Source organism: Euprymna scolopes, chromosome 20 (assembly GCF_053919585.1).
Source record: "Euprymna scolopes isolate OS-2025 chromosome 20, ASM5391958v1, whole genome shotgun sequence".
NCBI lineage: Eukaryota > Metazoa > Mollusca > Cephalopoda > Sepiida > Sepiolidae > Euprymna > Euprymna scolopes.
In genome coordinates this window covers 22915633-22937120 of record NC_136501.1, presented here as the reverse complement: position 1 = coordinate 22937120, position 21488 = coordinate 22915633, and the positions used below count along the sequence as shown (strand labels likewise).

General features: G+C 34.4%; 1 protein-coding gene across 3 annotated transcripts in view; it reads left to right on the top strand.

Annotated features, from left to right (window-relative positions):
• Positions 1-10475: 10475 nt before the first annotated feature.
• The window catches only part of LOC145241359 (MAM and LDL-receptor class A domain-containing protein 2-like), a 201350-nt gene continuing 190337 nt past the window's right edge, over positions 10476-21488 (top strand). The window contains exons 1-2 of one of the 3 annotated variants that reach the window (XM_080104233.1): positions 10476-10706; positions 12737-12807. The gene's annotated coding sequence lies outside the window, so the exon portion shown is untranslated. The remainder of the gene's footprint in view (positions 10707-12736; positions 12808-21488) is intronic. The other 2 variants (XM_080104232.1, XM_080104234.1) reach the window with 2 other exon arrangements.

Sequence of the window (21488 nt, the reverse complement as noted above, 5' to 3'; positions counted from 1 at the left end):
TTTTAGAAATTATAAAATAATAACATACACACAAATATAAAAGTGGATTAATGGTCCTGAATAACACATGATATATATGTGAGCTTTTATGTACATGTATGCGTATGTATGTGTATGTATATGTGTATGTATATGTGTGTGTATATGTATGTATACATATATATGTATATCTATTAGTGATGGGACGATGCCAAAATTTTTCCCGATTCCGATTCCGATTCCGATTCCGTTCAAAATTTCCGATTCCGATCCGATTCCCGATTCCGATTCCGATTCTTGTAAAATTTATACATATTTAATTAGAGATTTTTTTAGTTTGTTTTTTTTCGTAAATTTTCAAATTATTACATAAACCCCTGGTTAACGTCCGCGTATATTTTATCTCAAATGTTTGCCTTGTAATTGATTAAAAATTGTAACACAACAAAACATTTATTTTGATTTTAAAACAAAGCTATATTGTACCAGTTCGTATTTACTGTATAACATGCTACTTACATGAATAGTGGAAAATATTCGAAGATTGGTAGGCAAAATAAGAAAACGATGTAAGAACAATATATTTAACAACGCCACTTAGCAAAGCCACATCACATTGTTACGAACGAATTTCTAAATAATAATATTACTATTATGAAAACAATTTTTAACGTGAGATTGCGTGATCTTTCTGTGCTTTCTCTCGCAGCTAAATCCCTATTCCAAAATGAAATATTACTTTTATAGATTACGTGTTAGAACATTTTTTTAATTGGTGGAAAGAAAAGCGATCATTTAGAATTTAGAGTGTAAGATCAGTTTCGAATATAAATTTAACGTAAAATGATCATCATTTCTGGCCATCCTAATTCTTTATGGATATTAACTTAAGTGTTTCCCACTAAATTAAGTTCGGTTTGCAACGTTGTAAAACCATGTGTAATCGCTTAAAAAGTAGACACCCTATCCCCAATAAGCGCACATAATTTAAAATTGGTAACACACTACAGCTCATGTTACGTTATATTTATTTGTGAAACTGACCGTCTATTTTAAATTCCTAATCGTTTTATATTAGTGTTGTGTCGATTAATCGGAATCGGGAATCGGATAAATCGGTAATTTTGGGGGTATCGGAATCGGTATTGGAATCGGAAAAATTTGTGCCTAATTTCCGATTCCCAAATCGATTCTTTTAATATTTTTAAAAAGTTCATTTTCAATTGTTTGTACCGATTATAAATATTTCTTTCTTTTAAACTATTAGTAAAACTAAAGAAGATCTAAACTTATTTTATATGCGTAAAATAAACAAAACAAAAATTGAAACTTTGCGAAAATTCGCTAGGTAACCTTTAGAAGAATGCAGTTTATTTTCAAAGTAGCGAAAGAATTGTCTAAAATTAAAGAAATATTTTGCCCAGAAAAATAATATCAAACATTATTGCTAATTAAATGAAAAGTAGAATATAAGTGTTGGGTTTTGTCGGTATGTTTGCTGCTCCCTCACTCGGCAATCGGTATTGACAAATATAACAAGCCGTGCATGCATGGTCCCCCTCTATGTGAGGAGGGGGGGATCGAATAAAGTGATAAAAAAGTGATACATAACTGATAAAAAAACAATTTTCAGTGAAAAAAAAAATTTCAAAAGTTTTCAGAAAAATGACTAAGTTCAACTTTTGCTCCACACCCAATATTAGCCCTAAAACCTCCAGGGCTTGTGACTCTGATTTTTCCCAGGGTCAGTGATACTTCCATCAGGTGTATATCAGGTATGCCCATGGTTTTGCCAAGTTTCAGAAAAATCTAATGAATGGATGAAAAGTTATTCTGAAAAATATGTCAATTTTGTCTATTTAGAGTCATTTTGAGGTATTTTTTTTACCTCTTTTGCCCCCATGGGGGAGCTGATTACTTGTAAAAATGTACAAACGGCTATGTTTCAGGCCTTAAGACATGTAAATTTGAGTTCAGCACCATAAAAAAAAACACTAAATAGAGATACATAATCACATTTTAGACAAATATGAAAAAAGAGCCTAAAAAAGGGGTGGTTTTTAGCCCTAAAAGTTCCCGGGGGGCGCAAACCAGAGTTTTGCCAGGGTCAGCGATACTGAATTTACATTTGCAACAATTGCCTTCACATTTTGGACAAGTTTCAGTAAAATCTAATGGACGGGAAATTTTTGGGCATTTTTGACCCCTTTTCAGCCCCTGGGGGAGCAACGAGAGTTTTCTTAAAAAAAAACTCGATGTTGTGCACATCTACGTATTGGAGTACAACTTGTGGCAAAATTTCAGAAAAAAGTAATGGACGGTTATCCGGGAATCATCCGGACGAACGAACGGACGAACGAACGGACGAACGGACGAACGCCACTGAAAACTATAGTCCCTCTCCGATAAATCGGGGGGGGCCAACAAGGAATGGGCAAAATTCTGAAAAGGCTTGGCCTTTGATTTAATTTGAAATATGCTTCCAGTGTGATTTTCTTTGATTCTGCCGGTATTGTTTATGTTTATACTTAAGGATTGCTACGACGGCGCCAATGCCGTCTGAAGCCGAGGCCTCCGTGAGCACGGAGGCCTCGCTGAAGCCCGCCAATCTCACTCAAAAGTTGAGTTGAAAGTATTATGGGGTAATTAACACCTTCGATGCCATTGGTTTCGACAACAATACTTTTTCACACCCACTTGCCAAATTTCTCAAGGAGTTTAATATGAAAAGATTTCAAACGAATAGAGTTTTATTTTATTTTCCTGGAGCCACATTGTCTGACACCGTCGCATTTTTCTCGGGTTTCGGAAAAGTTAAAAATATACATGAATATCTCACAATGAATTTATCAAAGTCTGGATAAAATAGATAAAGAGAAAACATTTAGAAATTTTTCAGATTGAAAAAGAAATTATATTTACATTTAAAAGTCCCCCCTCATTGAAATTCTACTTTTGGACGATATTTGTAAACCCACTGAAAACCAAATTATTTTTAGATCTGGGATGAAGCTCTAAACTGTCTTCACGTATTAAAAAAGGGTGCTTGTGCAGTTTACACTATGTTAAAAAACGAAAAAAAAATATATATTCTACGTACTCGTTATGGAATGAAGTTCTCATAAAAAAATCACGTAATTTCATCAAATAGTTTTTATTTTATGCCGTAAAAACGATTTGGGAAATTCGGAATCTTCCTAAAAAAACTGCGATAATTAGTCAAGGGAGCGTAAAACAAAAACTATTTAATGAAATTACGTGATTTTGTAATGAGAACTTCATTCTATAACGAGTACGTAGATCTATAGAGTTTAGTTTTACTAATAGTTTAAAAGAAATAAATATTTATAATCGGTACAAGCAATTGAAAATTAACTTTTGAAAAATATTCAAAGAATCGATTTTGGAATCGGAAATTATACACAAATTTTTCCGATTCCGATGCCGATTCCGATTCCCCGAAAATTACCGATTTAACCGATTCCCGATTCCGATTCCGATTCATCGGCACAACACTAATATCTATATATGTATATGTGTGCGTGGGTGCATATATGCCTATCGCTATGAACACCTAAGCATACCGAAAGCGAAAACTAACATCATTCAATAATGAAATTTGATCCTCACTATCGGACCTCGTCAGTAGCTATAACAATTGGACCAATCCTTTCTCCCCGTTCCCCCTACTGTTTTCACACCCCACCTCTGTTCTACTATATTACCCCCCTCCTAACTAATTCCTTGACCTTTAACTACCTTCTTTTCTTAACAGAAACCGAATCCTCAGAATTAACATCTTCTCATAAGAACTCAAATTTCGTCCATCGCCATTCATGGCGAACTCTCTCTTCAAAATTTGAAAAGGTGTTCAACCTTTTCAGTTTTTGTACCTTAATTTTTCTTGCCTGGTGATATCTAATATGATTGAAACGGTATGCACATCGTAGCAAGGTATGACTGTATTTACATAAAAAATATGTATACATATAACTTGCTCTCTTAAGATTGAGCACTATCAATGACCCTCGTTGAAATTCAATTATTTTCTATTTTTGGATACCTTCCTACCGAAAAACTATATATATATATATATATATATATATATATATATATATATATATATATATATATATATATTTTTTTTTCAGAATGTGAGAGATTATATATAATTATTTTCACAGCCCAAAGAACGCCGCAGCCCACAATGCCAGTCAACGAACCGGAAGTTTAAGACTCGAGTTTTGCCCTCATTTGGGCTCATCAGTCTGACATATCGGCACCCGCAATTTAAAACCCGAGCCTCCTGCATGCGAGACAAGCACTCTACCAACTGAGCAAACGCCCTGCATACAAGAAATTCTATTAAGCAACACAGATCAAGCAAACCACGACGAAATCAAGCTGTGGAATAGACCTACTTCATCTCGACAAGGGGCGTGGGCATCCAACCAGCTGAACTCCAAGCCGATGTCTCACAAGTAGGGATTTTGAACTCAAAAGGATGACGCCATCCAGCAGAGCTAACCTAACGAGCCATTTTATAATCTCTCACATTCTGAAAATTCTATAACAAAAAAGTCCAAAGTTTATTTGGGAAAAGTGAGTGGCAGGGTAAAATTTACCAAATTAACAAAATCAAGAAAAAATAAGTTTTAAAACAAACATTAAATTACGATTAAAAGAAATAATACCAAAAGTAAAAATACAATTTTACAATGAAGTCTCGAAATTAGATTTACCAAAGGGGGGGGGGAGGGCGTTCTAGTTTCCCTTAGAAATAAAAGAAAGGCGACTATGTCGATAAAAATAAAATTCCGACAATCCACGCACAACTGCTCGAGAACTTGCTTCTGAATTAGACGTAATGCATATGACGATTTCCAACCACTTGAGAGAGATTGGAAAGACAAAATGTTTGTTGTATCAGGTTGACAAGAAAGTTCTTGCGGTTTTTAACTTTTAAATTCAGATGAACATATCTTGGTTCAAACAAAAATTTATTGATCAAAATAAGCACCAATGTGTGCTTCACGAATTGAACGACAACCAAAAGAAACGCCGTTATGAAATGTCATCTCTTCTTTTACGCAGCAAAAACGACTCATTTCTTGGTTAGGTTGTGACTTGCGATGAAAAATGAATTCTTTTACGACAACCGGCGACGCTCAACTCAGTAGTTAGACGCCGACGAAACTCCACAACACTTCCCGAAGTCAGAGTTACACCAAAATAAGGTAGAAGTTGGACGAATTGGGCTACGAAACTTTGCCTCATCCACCATACTCTCCAGATCTCTCACCTACCGACTAGCACTTTTTCAAGCATCTCGACAACTTTCTGCATGAAAAAATGCTTCAAAAACCTTAGCGATATCAAAAACGCCTTCAGCTACTTCATCGCCACCAGAACGCAAGATTTTTACGTTACTGGCATAAATACATTTGCTTTTCGTTGGTAAAAGTGTATTGATTCTAATGGTGCTTATTTTGATCAATAAATTTTTGTTTGAGCCGAGATATGTTCATCTGAATTTAAAAGTTAGAAACCACAAGAACTTTCCTGTCAACCTGATACAACGAATGTCCTGCCATATTTTACAAGTTTTACATTGTGTTTTCGAACGGTGGAATATTTTGCTTTGCAATAATTCTATTTTGAATGATTCTTCATATTATTTGGATTCTTTGGCTTATTCACCCTGTTTACAAAAGCCTTTGTGGAATTCAACTAATTATCCTGCATTAAATTTTCATAGCGAACTGAACACCATTCTAAAAATTGAACAGTAAGTTTTTAAAATATCTGTGAATTTAGTGTTTCATCCCCAGATTTTGTTTTTCAATAAATAGATAAATAAACATGTTGAGGGTTATGAAGAAATCCTCGACAAATCATTTCACACTAATTCGTATTATTTAGATTCTTCGTACTACTGTTCTCATCTTGTGTGTTATTTTCCCAACGTTTCAACTGATGTAGCATCTGACTTTCTTCAGGTTTATTTTGTCGAACTTGGGAAAATTTCTGTCGAACTCAGGAATCTGTACGAACCATTTATTTAATTCACAATGGTTGCATGCTCTTGTTATGTCAACCACAATTGATTAGAATTCGCAATTGAGTATTGCTCCAGTAGATTGTAGCATACGAGTGAATTTATCAAGTATTTTATCCACTACGCCACGAGTCCTTGTGGACAATTTCAGTTTGAATTGTTATTTTTTATGTACATTTTTACTACTTATCACAATACATCACTATTTATCCCCCCCCACACACACATATATATAGTCATCCACATACAGTACTGTTTCGCTGTTTCACAGCCTAGACAGGCAACTGCCTCAAGCAAGGTTCGAAACCCAACCGCCCAAATGACAGTCAAGGCTTCTCACGATTCGGCTTTACGGCTGCTGCTATGTGGGTAATGAATAAACGATGTTTTGACATCGTCCAAATGCCTCCGCTCGATTTGTTTACACAAAGAGCGTCGCTTAATATGCTAATGGCAGTTTGTATATCACTTTCCTAAGATGCTCAACCCACAATAGGGAGCATTAATATATATATATATATATATATATATATATATATATATATACACACACATATATATATATATATATATATATATATATATATATATATATATATACACACACACACACACACACACATATATATATATATATATATATATATATATATCCGTGGTCAAGTTTTTTTTAAACAAGGGTAAATAAGTAAAAATATATAGGTGATATTCGGAAAATTCGTAGGAAAGTCAACCAAAACACAAATAGCACCAGTACTTCCGTTTATATATACACACACACATATATATATATATATATATATATATATATATATACACACACACACACACACACACACACACACACACACACATATATATATATATATATATATATATATATATATATATATATATATATATATATATATATATACAAGTTTTTTTAAACAAGGGTAAATAAGTAAAAATATATAGGTGATATTCGGAAAATTCGTAGGAAAGTCAACCAAAACACAAATAGCACCAGTACTTCCGTTTTTGAAAAAAACTGGAATCGCTTCAAGATTCAGACAATGTGTTGAATGCAAGGAACATCAAACCTCTTCCAAGGCTGCCATCGAGTAAACAACATAGGGAAAAACGAATGGCTTGGACACAGAATTACATGAAAATGGATTTACAAGTCCTATTTAGGGATTAGGCCCATGCTACTCTTGACGCTCCGGATAAATGGACCAAATTTGAAACCCGAACGGAACTGTAACCCGTTACAGAGTTCATCGCCAACAAGGAGGTGGAGACATCATGTTTTGGCCGGGAATCATTGGGGATAAGTTGGTTGGACCATGCTGAATGCCAGAGGGTGTAAAGCTTACCAGCAATGCGTACACGGCCTTTTTGGATAATCATTTGTCGACATGGCTAGACAACCTACGATTGTCACGTCGCTTTCAGATGATTTTCATACATAAAAATGTACCATCCCATTCTGCTAGCGGCGACTGCAGCCTTCCTTGAATCTATGGGATTCGTTGGGGAAACTCCCATGACCTGATCGCCGTGTTCTCCAGACCTTAACCCCATTGAATATCTCTGGTCAATATTGAAAAAAGGAGTTTATGAAGGAGGAGAGCAATTTACTTCAAAGGGTGACTTGTGGAGGAACATAGTTGATGTTGATAGAGCCATAACTTCTTTTAAGATAAAATAATTGACTTCCTCGGGGGACAAAAGGTTATTTTAAGGTATTAAAAAAATGGTGGATATGTCGATAAATAATTAATTTATATGAGGCTTATACCTAGGATATGCTTTTATTTATTATTCTTTGACAGAAAAAAATATAATGAAAAGTAACGTTCGCAAGATAAGACATGGTATTTTTGCCCTAAAACAACATTTTAAGAGACCTGCAATAAAGCGATGGACAGTGGAAATTCCTCGATAAAGAATAAAATATCACAACATTGTGAATATCGCATGGATTTGAATAAATTTTTTGGAAATAACTAACATTAAAGCAGTCGTTAGATGATATAATTTTCATTTTGTTGTGACATATATTTAGTGAAATGTTGATATTTGATATCTGCAATAAAGCGATTGACGCAGTTTATACGCATTCAGCCAAGGCTGGTCGAACCGGCTTCCTTTGAAGGAGGAAGTCTCAAGGAAGTGTCACAAACAATCCCTAGTCGCATGTATATCCTAATCAGGAAAAATGACAGCGTTGGGTTTTTTTTCAGTTCTTGCAGAGAATGGTCGACCTCTTTTATACAGTCTCGTATTTGGAAATGCTCACCCATTTTTGACCAGGTTCAACGTTGTTTAAAGTCGATGATCTAACATGATTATATCGTACATAGTTGGGAAAGATGTCTTTGCCAAAATTTAAGATTTCTCCTCTCATTATTCCAAGAGAAGATCTGTTGTATCTCCGACCTCATCATCGATTGTCATGATCAAAATAAAAATTTGTTAGGTTTAAGAATTATATTTTGGGAAAATAGTTGGATAATAATTTTAGAAAAGAATCAACATTTCTTTCTAAAAATTCTTAAAAATAAAAATGTTTAGATTTGCGGATTTTAGACGAGAGTAAGTATAAACAAAATAGGTACACAATAGTTTAGAAATGTTAATCTCTGACAGTTGAGTTAAAGTATACGTGTTCATTGGCGAATGAAATCACAGCCAGCTGATCAAGATCTTGATAGAGTCTAAGTTTTGGAGCAGAACTGGACGGATCAATGAACAAGCCGGTCCATCGAATCAGCCTCCCCTTAGAAGCGATTGGGCCAGCAGCTCGAGAGATGTAATCAAAGAGCGTTCAGCTTTCCAAGCCAAGTCGATCCCCTGACTGATGAATGTAAAATAAAATAAAACTGATGAAACTCGGTTGCAGAGCAATGTTCCAAAAATACTTATAGTTCTATTAGTATTCTATGAACGTCATTACCAAATCAACATGTAGGTATATGGTGCCTAAAGTTTCTTCCTCCAGAAACTGGTTTGCAGAGCAGTGTTCCAGCATGACAATGACCCAAAACACACATCCAAGACAACCACTGCTTTACTGAAGAGGCTGAGGATAAAGATGATGGACTGGCCAAGCATGTCTCCAGACTTGAACCCAATAGAACATCTTTGGGGCATCCTCAAGCAGAAGGTGGAGGTGCGCAAAGTCTCAAATATCCACCAGTTCCGCGACGTCGTAATTGATGAGTGGAAGAGCATTCCAGTGGCTATATATAAATATGTAAATGTTTTTTAAATAAAAGTATTGCGTTTTTGTTTTAAACAGACTGTTTGTCATTGGTGTGTATACAAGTTTACACCAGATGAACATATTACGAGATGCCACCCATTTATACACAGTTCTCTCTGTGCAATACAACATACATAGTTTGATGACGAACATTATACACCCTCGGCTATATAGCATACAATTAATTGGTACCATGAGTAAAGACGATATGATCTATTATCGGACCAAGTAAAGAATAGATACCTTGTAACAGACGACGCCGCTTGGCGGTTCCCGACGCACATTTTAACTAACACCGGTGATTCGACCTTGACATTGGCACAAGCACATGGTGTCGGTTGTTTGTAAACACGTCAAATAGCAAACATGCTCGAATATTCGCCAGCAATGTTTTTTTTTTTAAATATATTTACAAAACTTTTGAAGATTTAAAAGAAAAAGTATATATCTACAAAACATTTTTTTAAGTAAGTAACAAAACGAACGTATGTAAACAAAAGATATTTAAATAAATGGGTGTCTCACAGACGCCCCCCCCAAAAAAAAAACATGGTTCAATCTTAGTCGCAAAAATCTGAAACAGAAAGAGATACCCATTTATTTAAATATTTTTGCTCCGACTTTGTACTCTTCCCTCACAGGTCCCTCCCCCTTCCCCGCCCCGAACCCGTTGGACTACTGCGTTTGGCCATACATCGAGAACATCACCAACATGACCTCCCATGACACCAAAGTCAACCTGATCGCCACCATCCGCTGAGTATTCGCCGAGTTTCCGCCGGCCCTTGTGGAAAAGGCATGCTCCCAGTTCCGGACCCGTATCGAGGCTGTGATTGAAGCTGAAAGCGGCTACATTGAATAGATGTCAGCTCTACTACATAATCAAGTTACCTGAATGGATTTTTTTCCATAAAAGTTTTTAAATAAATCTGTAGTGTTATTTTCTTTAGGGCGAAAATTTTATCGTTCCACCTTGTATAATGTCATTTTTCTTCTTAAAGTGTGTCATGCAGAGTGTATCCATTTACAGAAGGCATTTGGCCTTACTAAATTGTAAGGGAACGTTAGTTTTACAACGATTGTTTAGAAACGTGATATTCTTTTATGGTTGAATTCAAAAGAGAGAGGGAGGGAGAAAGATAAAGCACAGAAACATTTGCGTGCAAATATGGCCTGATTTTCAAATCCGAAACTCCCCTTCCTCTTTATCTATGCTCATTTCTCTCTCTTTTTCGGAAGACGCACCAAACAGAGGGAGGTCTTACCCCAAAAACTAAATCTGCAAAAAATAACTCTCGAAGAAAAATGTCGACACGCCCTCAAAGTTGCGTAATATTATCTCCAAAAATTTCCAAGTTGAACATTACGGCGTCTTGTTTGAAGAGAAACTCGTCGTCGATGTAGCTATTTACTGAGAAGGTAAGACCTTTCCGATTTTTGTGTCACTCTTCCACAATATCCTTACACGGACGATTTTGGTAGGATAAGGAACCAAATCCTGAATGCATAATAACACACTTAGCATCAACTTATTTAAAACAACACAAAGCACAAATAGTTGCTTACGCTACTGGATGATATTGGCTCGGTAAAATCCGATAACCATTTATAAGAGCCGAAAGGCGACCACCATATTAAACACAAGTTTCCGAAATAGAAAATTAAAAAATCATTATTCTATTTACATTTTATTTTCTATATTATATTTCTTTTGGGTTGTCTGTCTGTTCGCACCACTTTTCTCGGAAACTACTGGTCCGATCTGACTGAAATTTGGCATGGAGCTTTGCTATGCAACGAACTAAGGAGTATGGTATCTGTTCTCTGCACAGTAATGGAGTGATATAGTTTTTGATAGAGATTATTCACCACAATACCACATTTACTCTAGAAGTTTTCTCGGAAACTAGTAGACCGATCTGGCTGAGATTTTGTATGGAGCGTATGGCAAGGTGTAGCGAATTAAGTATCATGGTATCTGTTCAATACATAGTGATTAATAGGGATTAGTATTCAATGCAAAAATGAGCACAAATTTAACCATATTCATTAAGAAAAATGCCGGTAGCTTTCTTTATTAAGACGCAGTAACTTACAAGTAATATAGCGTGTGAAATCAGTAACGCCATTTAAAATTTCTTAACGTAATACAATTTTGCCTGTAACGTTAATTCTGGCATCTCGGAATTTAAATTGTTAGTGTCTCTCCTGGAACTGCACTGGTCATGCTTTTGACATCTAACTAACTTCACATGTTTATTGCTTTTTGAAATTTGTTTCTTTCTCCAGCATTGTTTTTTTTTGTTTGTTTTTTTTTTGTGTCTTTTTTTATTTGATTTTGTCACTTGAAAATGATTTGACGAATAATAAAAAAAAAAAACATTAATGATATATATCGGAACATGCATTCTTTTAAAATTATTTTTGAACAAACAAAAACAAAAAAAGACTGTTAGCAAAATTGAAAACAAAAAAAAAAGAAGTACAATCAGGCAGTAGAAATTTGTTTATACTTAACGATGTTTATTTCAATGGAAGACTTTTGCCTAAAAACAAACAAACCACGCGTGTCTCCCAGCCTGGACATTTAAAAATGACCGTTGCTAACACCGCACGCGCACGGATCTTGTGTTTCTTAGTGGCATCACACCACGAGAAATAATAAAGCTGAAAAAAAAAAAATGTCTGTTCTGATGAAGACGTCATTACGTCGGAAAGTTCGATTTGTAAACAAATAAATCTTCGCCGACTGAATTGCTTACTAGCCTCTCGTTTTGAATTTGCACTTAAATAACTATATATATATATATATATATATATATATATATATATATATATATATATATATATATATATGTTTATTATACAAACATTATAGTTACATATGTGCATACATGTTTCAGCGTTGCTCCTTTTTTTCGGTCTGATGAGGTGGGTATCTCTAAATTGAGATTCTACTGAAACATGTATGCGCACATGTAACAAATAATGTTTGTATAATAAATATACTATACTATAAAGAGTGCTCAACGGAGGACAGAGCAGGTATATACCTGCTCTGTCCTCCGTTGAGCACTTTTTAATAAACACAGGGGGTTCAGTTGATCTACACCAAGGACCAAACTGTCTTACTATTATATATATATATATATATATATATATATATATATATATATATATATATACATATATATATATATACATATATATATATATATATATGTGTGTGTGTGTGTGTGTGTGTGCGTGTGTGTGTGTGTGCGATGTTTGAGGGAATGGACTCAGCAAAGTGTTGATTGTCAAAAACATTTCAATATAAGAAAACAATATTTATTTTTTATTTTTTAAAAATTTACAGAAGGTCAGAAAGCATCGGTAGAGCCAGTTTTAAATCCAATACAGAGGAACTAGTTTAAAATATTGAACTCTCTTCTACTTTTATTTTGCAGATATAAAAAAAAACAGAACCTGAAGAGAGTCCAATATTTTTTCGACCAGAAACTTGGATTTGAAACCGGTGGTAGGATGTTTTTCTGATGTTTTGTAATTTTTTTAACAAACACACACACACACACACACACACACACACACACACACACACACACACACACACACACACACACACACACACACACACACACAGTAGCGTCCAAAACTAAGGGACAAGATTTTAAAACCTAATATTTGTTAGAGATAACAACTGTGAAAAGCTGAAATTTTGACAACTGGTAGTCATTATTATCCATAATAGCATACTAAAATTTGAACCATTTGTAAAGGATAGAAAAAGAATTATAACAATTATTCATTTATTTTCAAAATAGGAACGTCAAAAAGTAAGGGACAAAATTGAGAAAAATAATTTAATATATTTTTTGATTTCTTCTAAAGAATAAGTCTTACTTAGTCATTTGTAAACGTTGCATCAGCCAGCACCATGGCGAAACGCCAAAAACTTGATTACTCTGTGAGACAAGCTATTGTGAAGCTACACAAGGAAAAGCACACAATTAGAGAGATTTCAGAGAAAGTGAAACGTTCCAAGAAACGTTCCAGACCCCACAAAACTTCAGCAAGAGAAGATCGAATAATGCAGCGTATGTCATTAAGAGATTGTTTTAAGTCTTGCACAGAAATTAAAAGGGTTATGAATAATACCTCATGTGTTAATGTGTCAAGACAGACTGTTTCTAGACGACTGCAAGAAATAAGGCTGTTTAATCGAAGGGAAGAAACCACTTGTTAGTTCGAAGAATAAGAAGAGATTAGAGTTTGCAAACAGATATGTAATTTGGACATATGAAAATTGGGTAAAAGTATTTTTCAGTGATGAAAGCAAGTTTAATTTATTTGGAAATGATGGAAAAAACAATGTAAAGAGACGTATTGGTGAAAGATTAATTGCAAAGTGTACTAAGAAAACTGTCATGTTTGGGGGTGGAAGCGTCATGGTATTTGGAATGTTTTCTAGCCAAGGTACAACGCCTCTTGTCCGGTTACAAACTCGTATAAACGCGCAGATCTATAAAAACATTGTTCAAGATCATGTTGTGCCAATCATACAGAATTCAGGTTTCGATAGGGCTACCTTTATGCAAGATAATGCCCCATGTCACAAAGCAAAGGTGGTAATGAGTTATCTTAGCGAGCAAGATTTTGAAATTATGGATTGGCCACCGTAAAGTCCTGACTTAAATCGAATGGAAAATCTTTGGAAGACCTTAGGAGGGAAAGTTATGGAATAAAAATCCCACTAACATGGAGGATTTGTGGGTGAAGCTTCAAGATGAATGGTCTAAAATTAGTATCGAGGATTGTCAAGAACTGATTCGTTCTTGTAGTCGAAGATGTGCAGCTGTCATTGAGAGCAAGGGCCCATTTACTAAATATTGATTGTACATGTATTTTTTTATTGTTTTTTGGCTGTTTACATTGTTTTTCTCAATTTTGTCCCTTACTTTTGGACGTTCCTATTTTGAAAATTAACAAATAATTGTTATAATTCTTTTTCTATCGTTTGCAAATGATTCAAATTTTAGTATGTTATTATGGATGATAACGACTACCAGTTGTCAAAATTTCAGCTTTTCACAGTTGTTATTTCCATCAAATATTAGGTTTTAAAATTTTGTACCTTAATTTTGGACGCTGCTGCATATACAGTGGGTATCAAAAGTATTTGGTACGTTGGTTTTTGTCGTATTTCTCAAGAAATATCAAGTTAATTTGAATGAAATTTATACTCAATCTTTGAACAGATATTATCTATTTAAAAATAAAAGGGAAAATGAAGATATACATCGTGGACAAATATTCATTAAAAAATTAAATTACTCATATGAAAAAGTATTTAACACTGCCAAATTTCATTCTTAAGCAGTCATTTCATCTTGCTACCATATTTCAACCAATCAGAAATATCGTTCTTAAGCAACCAATTAATCTTGCTACAATATTTCAACCAATCAGAAATGTCGTTCTTAAGCAACCAATTAATCTTGCTACAATATTTCAACCAATCAGAAATGTCGTTCTTAAGCAACCAATTAATCTTGCTACAATATTTCAACCAATCAGAAGGCACTCCAGGGTTCCGGCTCCTTACAGCTTAGTTGATAACAACTCTTAGACACTGCACAGGTTGTCTCTTTCATTACTGTTTTAAAATGGCTAAAACAAATGAATTGACAAATGATAACCAGAAAATCATAGCAAAGCATAAAGATTGAAAGGGGCACAGAAAAATAGCTTCAGAACTAAATTTGGTGGTGACTACTTGTCATGCGAAAATGGAAAACAACAGAGGGGAGGGGTAATACTAAAAATTTTCTAAGAAGTGGTCGACCACGTAAATTAAATTATGTCACTGCTCGTTACATTGCTCGTAACGTGAAAAAAAGAACCATTTCTTACTCGTTCAGAAATTCAAAAGGATTTGCAGAAGGCCAATATTGAAGTAAGCAAGGACACAATCAAGAAATCATTGAATCGTACAAGCATGTATTCGAGATCACCGAGAAAGACTCCATTGTTGAGTTCTAGACATGTGAAAGATCGTTTGAAATGTGAATCGAGTGACTTCTGGAACAAAGTTATTTGGTCAGATGAAACAAAAATTGAGTTTTTTTGGAAGAAAGATACTCAACTGTGCATGAGGGAAAAAGGACAGAGAATTAAAACCATCTATTACCATTCCCAATGTAAAATTTGAAGGTGGAAAGTAGAAGTGTGATGATTTGAAGCTGCTTTTCTACAAATGGAGTTGGAGGAATGGAAATCATAGAAGAATGGAAATCATAGAAGAATGGAAATCATAGAAGAATGGAAATCATAGAGGAATGGAAATCATAGAAGAATGGAAATCATAGAAGAATGGAAATCATAGAAGAATGGAAATCATAGAAGAATGGAAATCATAGAGGAATGGAAATCATAGAGGAATGGAAATCATAGAAGAATGGAAATCATAGAAGAATGGAAATCATAGAAGAATGGAAATCATAGAAGAATGGAAATCATAGAGGAATGGAAATCATAGAGGAATGGAAATCATAGAAGAATGGAAATCATAGAGGAATGGAAATCATAGAAGAATGGAAATCATAGAAGAATGGAAATCATAGAGGAATGGAAATCATAGAGGAATGGAAATCATAGAGGAATGGAAATCATAGAAGAATGGAAATCATAGAGGAATGGAAATCATAGAAGAATGGAAATCATAGAAGAATGGAAATCATAGAGGAATGGAAATCATAGAGGAATGGAAATCATAGAGGAATGGAAATCATAGAAGAATGGAAATCATAGAGGAATGGAAATCATAGAGGAATGGAAATCATAGAAGAATGGAAATCATAGAAGAATGGAAATCATAGAGGAATGGAAATCATAGAGGAATGGAAATCACAGAGGAATGGAAATCATAGAAGAATGGAAATCATAGAGGAATGGAAATCATAGAAGAATGGAAATCATAGAAGAATGGAAATCATAGAGGAATGGAAATCATAGAAGAATGGAAATCATAGAAGAATGGAAATCATAGAGGAATGGAAATCATAGAGGAATGGAAATCATAGAAGAATGGAAATCATAGAAGAGAAATGAATGCATCAAAATACACAAAGATTTTTTCAACACATTCGTTCAAAAGTGCCACAGATTTAGGATTGGGTCGTGACTTTATCTTTAAGTAAAACAATGATCACAAGTACAAGGCTAAAATAACTATGAAATGGTTTAAGGATCATGGGATTAGTGTTCTACAGTGGCCTAGCCAGTCACCCGACCTAAATCCAATTGAAAATCTGTGGAAAACTTTGAAGTTACGGCTGCATGCGAGAGATCACAAGAATATCAAGGAATTGAAAAAAGTTTGCAAAGAAGAATGGTTGAAACTACTAGCAAGTATTTATAAGAAACTAGTTGGCAGTTATGGAAAACGTTTGGCGGCTGTAAGGTGGAACAGAGGATATGCAACTAAATATTAATAAAGGTGTTAATACTTTTACATATGGGTAATTTGATTATTTGTTAATAAATATTTGTCAACGATGTATATCTTCATTTTCCCTTTAATATTAGATAAATAAGATCTGTTCAAAGATTGAGTATAAATTTCATTAAAATTAACTTGATATTTCTTGAGAAATACGACAAAAACCAAAGTACCAAATACTTTTGCTACCCACTATATATATTTTTTTACATAGGCATCACCACTTATCAAGGCCAAGCGGCCACTCAAGGATAAGGGTTAAAGAATGCACAGTAGAAATTGGACAATATAGTAATCGTTAGTAATGGAAATTTGATAAATTTGTTAACTATATGGAACGGCTCATCAGGAACTTGTTTACGTTAGACTTGAAGACAACCATATTGTAGTCAGCTGGAAAGCAGGAAAACGTAAGACGATTCCACAGACGTGCAGTTCTAAGAAAGAAGCTTTGTTCATGGAATCTACGTTTAGGTTTAAGCACAGATAACGAGTGGGGGGAATTATTGATAGTGTTTTCAGCTAGACGAGTGTTTCTTGTGAAAGTTTGGCGAGGGGGGACCATAGACTGAAGCTCAGTCGAACACTTTCCATGAAAATAACGATACAGTAGAGACAAACTCGCAACATCTCTTCTGTGAGATAGCGGTTGCAGGGAAGAGAAAAGGATATCTCCTTCGAGGCTACAAAGTCTATTTTGAACTCTATCAAGGCAGGACAAGCCCTTTCTAGCAGCTCCTGCCCAGATGTGGCAACAGTATTCCATCCTTGGACGTACCTGGCTCTTATATAGATAAAGAATTGCATCAGCAGTGAGATATCTACTGGATCGATAGAGGATCCCACCATTTTTCCAGTGGCCTTGGCAACAGATTTGATGTAACTGTTCCATTTTAGATCAGGAGTAAAGGTCAAGCCCAGAAGCTTGTCAAAACTTGAAGCCTCCTCAAGACGAGAGCCATTCATTTCAACTGATGCCAGATGGGGATCAGAATGTTGATGATGTAAAGAGAGAAGCTTGGTTTTAGATGCATTAAAGTAACCAGCCACTCCTTTCCCCATTGTACCACATGCTCAAGATCAGAGGAAAGAGAATCGGAGAGAACTTAGTTGTTTACTGTCTTAAATGTGCTACCATAGATGGTAATGTCATCAGCATAAATGTCTACAAATGATGTAAGGATGTGATTTGGAAGATCATTAATGTAGATCAGGAAAAGAGTTGGGCCCAGGATGGACCCCTGAGAGACTCCAGCATTAATACTGTGACCTGATGTTTGCCCATCAACTACTACTCTTATGAACCTGTCAGAAAGAAATGGTTTAATAATTGAGATGACACACATACACACATATATATATATATATATATATATATATATATATATATATATATATATATATATATATAGTGTATCATAATAGTGAGTACACCCCTCACATTTCTTCAAATATTTAAATATATCTCTTTATGGGCTAACATTGAAAAAAGGATTTTTTGATACAATGAAAATTAGTCTGTCTAGTAGCATATATAACAGAGTTAATTTATTTTCTCCCCAAAATAACTCAAAATATAGCCATCAAAATCTAAATCCTTGGCAACAAAAGTGAGTACACCCCTTACGCAATAGTTGTCAATATTAACATACAACATGTTAACTTTCAATATTTTGTGTGGGCATCATCATTATCCAAAACTGCCTTTATTCTCCTGGGCATGGAGCTTATCAGAGCTTTACATGTAGCCACTGAAATACTCTTTAATTACGATGTGGCGGATATTTGAGACTTTGCGCACCTCCACCTTCTGCTTGAGGATGCCCCAAAGATGTTCTATTGGGTTCAAGTCTGGAGACATGCTTGGCCAGTCAATCACCTTTACCCTCAGCCTCTTCAGTAAAGCAGTGGTTGTCTTGGATGTGTGTTTTGGGTCATTGTCATGCTGGAACACTGCTCTGCAACCCAGTTTTTGGAGGGAGAAACTTTAGGCACCATATACCTACATGTTGATCTGGTAATGACGTGCATGTTCATTGGCTTTTACTACTCTCAGTAGCCTCGATCATGCTCTGCCGCAGTATTTTACAGTACATGTTGGAGTTAATGTTACCTTCAATGAAATGTAACTCTCCAATACCTGCAGCATTCATGCATCCCCAGTTCATGACATTCCCACCACCATGCTTGACTGTAGGTATGATACACTTAGAGATAGTTATTTTACAAAATAATAGAACTATAAGCATTTTTGAATTGGGATGTACAAACATAACGTATCCTCATAATATATAATAATCAATAGAGAATTGATTCTATAATAATACATACACAATCTGCATAGATTCAAATATCATGTGTAAACGTATTGTACGACCGGGCATATAATATATATATACATGGTGACCCAAAAAAAAACGAAAAGCTAAATGGAGGCCATCTAGAACATAAGCTGTAAAACGGAGAAAAAAAGGCCAAAGACCCTAGTGTTTTGATGTGATGTTTTGAATATAATAAACTAGTTATGAGATCAAAGTTTCATTTCATTCAGACAAAACACTAAGAAACGGGGCCTAATTAGATTTGGGGCCCGTTTTTTTTTTGGGGGGGGGTCATCCTGTATATATATATATATATATATATATATATATATATATATATATATTATAAGCTCTATTTCCTTTTCGGTTTTATTGAGCTTTTACATCTGGTTGAGATTACTTCACTTGTAAATATTAACTCTTTAATATTTATAATATATTTTAACTCTTTAATATTTATAATATATTTTAAGTTTACCATTTTGATTACCTTGGTAAACTTATTGTAATTTTTATTTATATATATATATATATATATATATATATATATATATATATATATATATATATATATATATATATTAGTGATGGGACGATTCCAATATTTTTCCCAATTCCAATGCAATTACCGATTCCGAACTAAATTCCAGATTCCGAACTAAATTCCAGATTCCGATACAATTACCGACTCCGATTCCGATTCTATATAAATATCTAAATATTTAACTATAAAAAAGGTTATTTTGTCCCGATTACCGTAAAAACACATCTTAAACGTGCCTATATTTTCTCAAACATAAAAACACACTCGTGAGGGGGTGGTCTAGAGATTTTAGTCTTACTGGAAGTTTAAATCAATAAATATTTTTTTATTTTTTCATTACTACAAGCAGTGGATGATTTTTCTTAAACTAAAATCAAATAAAAAAAGATAATTTAAGGAATCCTGCTAGTAATAGTAAAAAAAAGTTCTTTTTGCTTCATGGTATATCAACCGTTTTTGTTTTTTCTTTGCAGAACATGATTGAGTTTTGTTAAGGGAAAGGCAAAAAGCAATAACATCAATGTTTGGCGCATTTAAGTCAGGGAGCTGATATCTTCAAACAGCTTGATCTGGTAGCGCCAAACACTGCGTTAGTTAACTGGATGTTATACACCCCAGTTCAAAGTAACTGTTTTATTATTTTGTAAAATATAGTTATCCTGCTGATTCAGGATATATCTACAGTTGCTATTGAATAGTTTGAATCACTTGTATCTTGTTGATATTAATGTAAAATAATGCAATTAAATAAATTATAAAATTAAGGAAAAATTAAAAAAAAAAAAAAAATTAGATTTAAATCATGTTTATTTAAAAATACCCACAGGATACACCCGTTTGTGTTATTTGTTTAATATCTATGATGAAAACAAAATGTTTCCATAAATTGAAATAACAAGAAAAATTAATATCTGCTTTCAAATGTAAACATAAAATGTTTCCATGAATTGAAATAGCAAGAAAAATGAATATGAGTTCATTACATAAACATTACCTTTCAATCTGATTCACCTCCAAGGAAAACTGAGATACAACTGCACCATACCACGTGTACTATACCCTCACTGAGTCATGTAACCCCTCAAGCGAGAAGGTGGTTAAGGACTCTTATTTCTCTAGATTCTCAGCACATGTCATCTAGTCTTCTCTGAGGTTGTTACATGAAATCTGGTATGCTGAAAGCGAATATCGAAGCGGCAGGCAGGAAGAAAGACAAACTCATGTAGTCTATCTACAGAAGCTTAATTCTCACAAAGTTATGTACAAAAATGTTTTTACAATTCTTATTCAATTCGTAGTAAGTTTTTCCAAAGTTTCAAATCTCTTCACAGACAGCGACAGACAGATGGATGAGGTGGGGAGGGGTCATGTCTCTTCTCGGATTCAACAAGTAATCTGGTCAACTCCCAACTCTAACTGATCTGGAAACTCTCCACTCTCTAACTAATTTTCACACGACAGTCGTATATATAGTAAAGTATGTGGATTGGGTGGAAATTCTCCCCAGCCAATAAGATTTCGCCACGAAATCGAAAGCTTTAGGGTTTTGCATGGGTACAATTCCCATCCTGAAATCTGAATTACTCATTCTCACGATTTCCAAGGCCAGGTGTCAATTCTGACATCCGACCCTGGGTTCATTTAAGGCCAGACAAGGTTATAAGTGAAATTTCCTGTCATCAACTTTTAGCCGTAAAAATATATTTCTCTAGTTTCAAACAATATCTATTTTGACATGAAATAAAAAATATATATTTATCTTCTCTATCTTAAATCCTTGGGTTATCTGGCATCACCCGGGAATACAAAGCTACCTCAGCATAGTTCTAATGCTC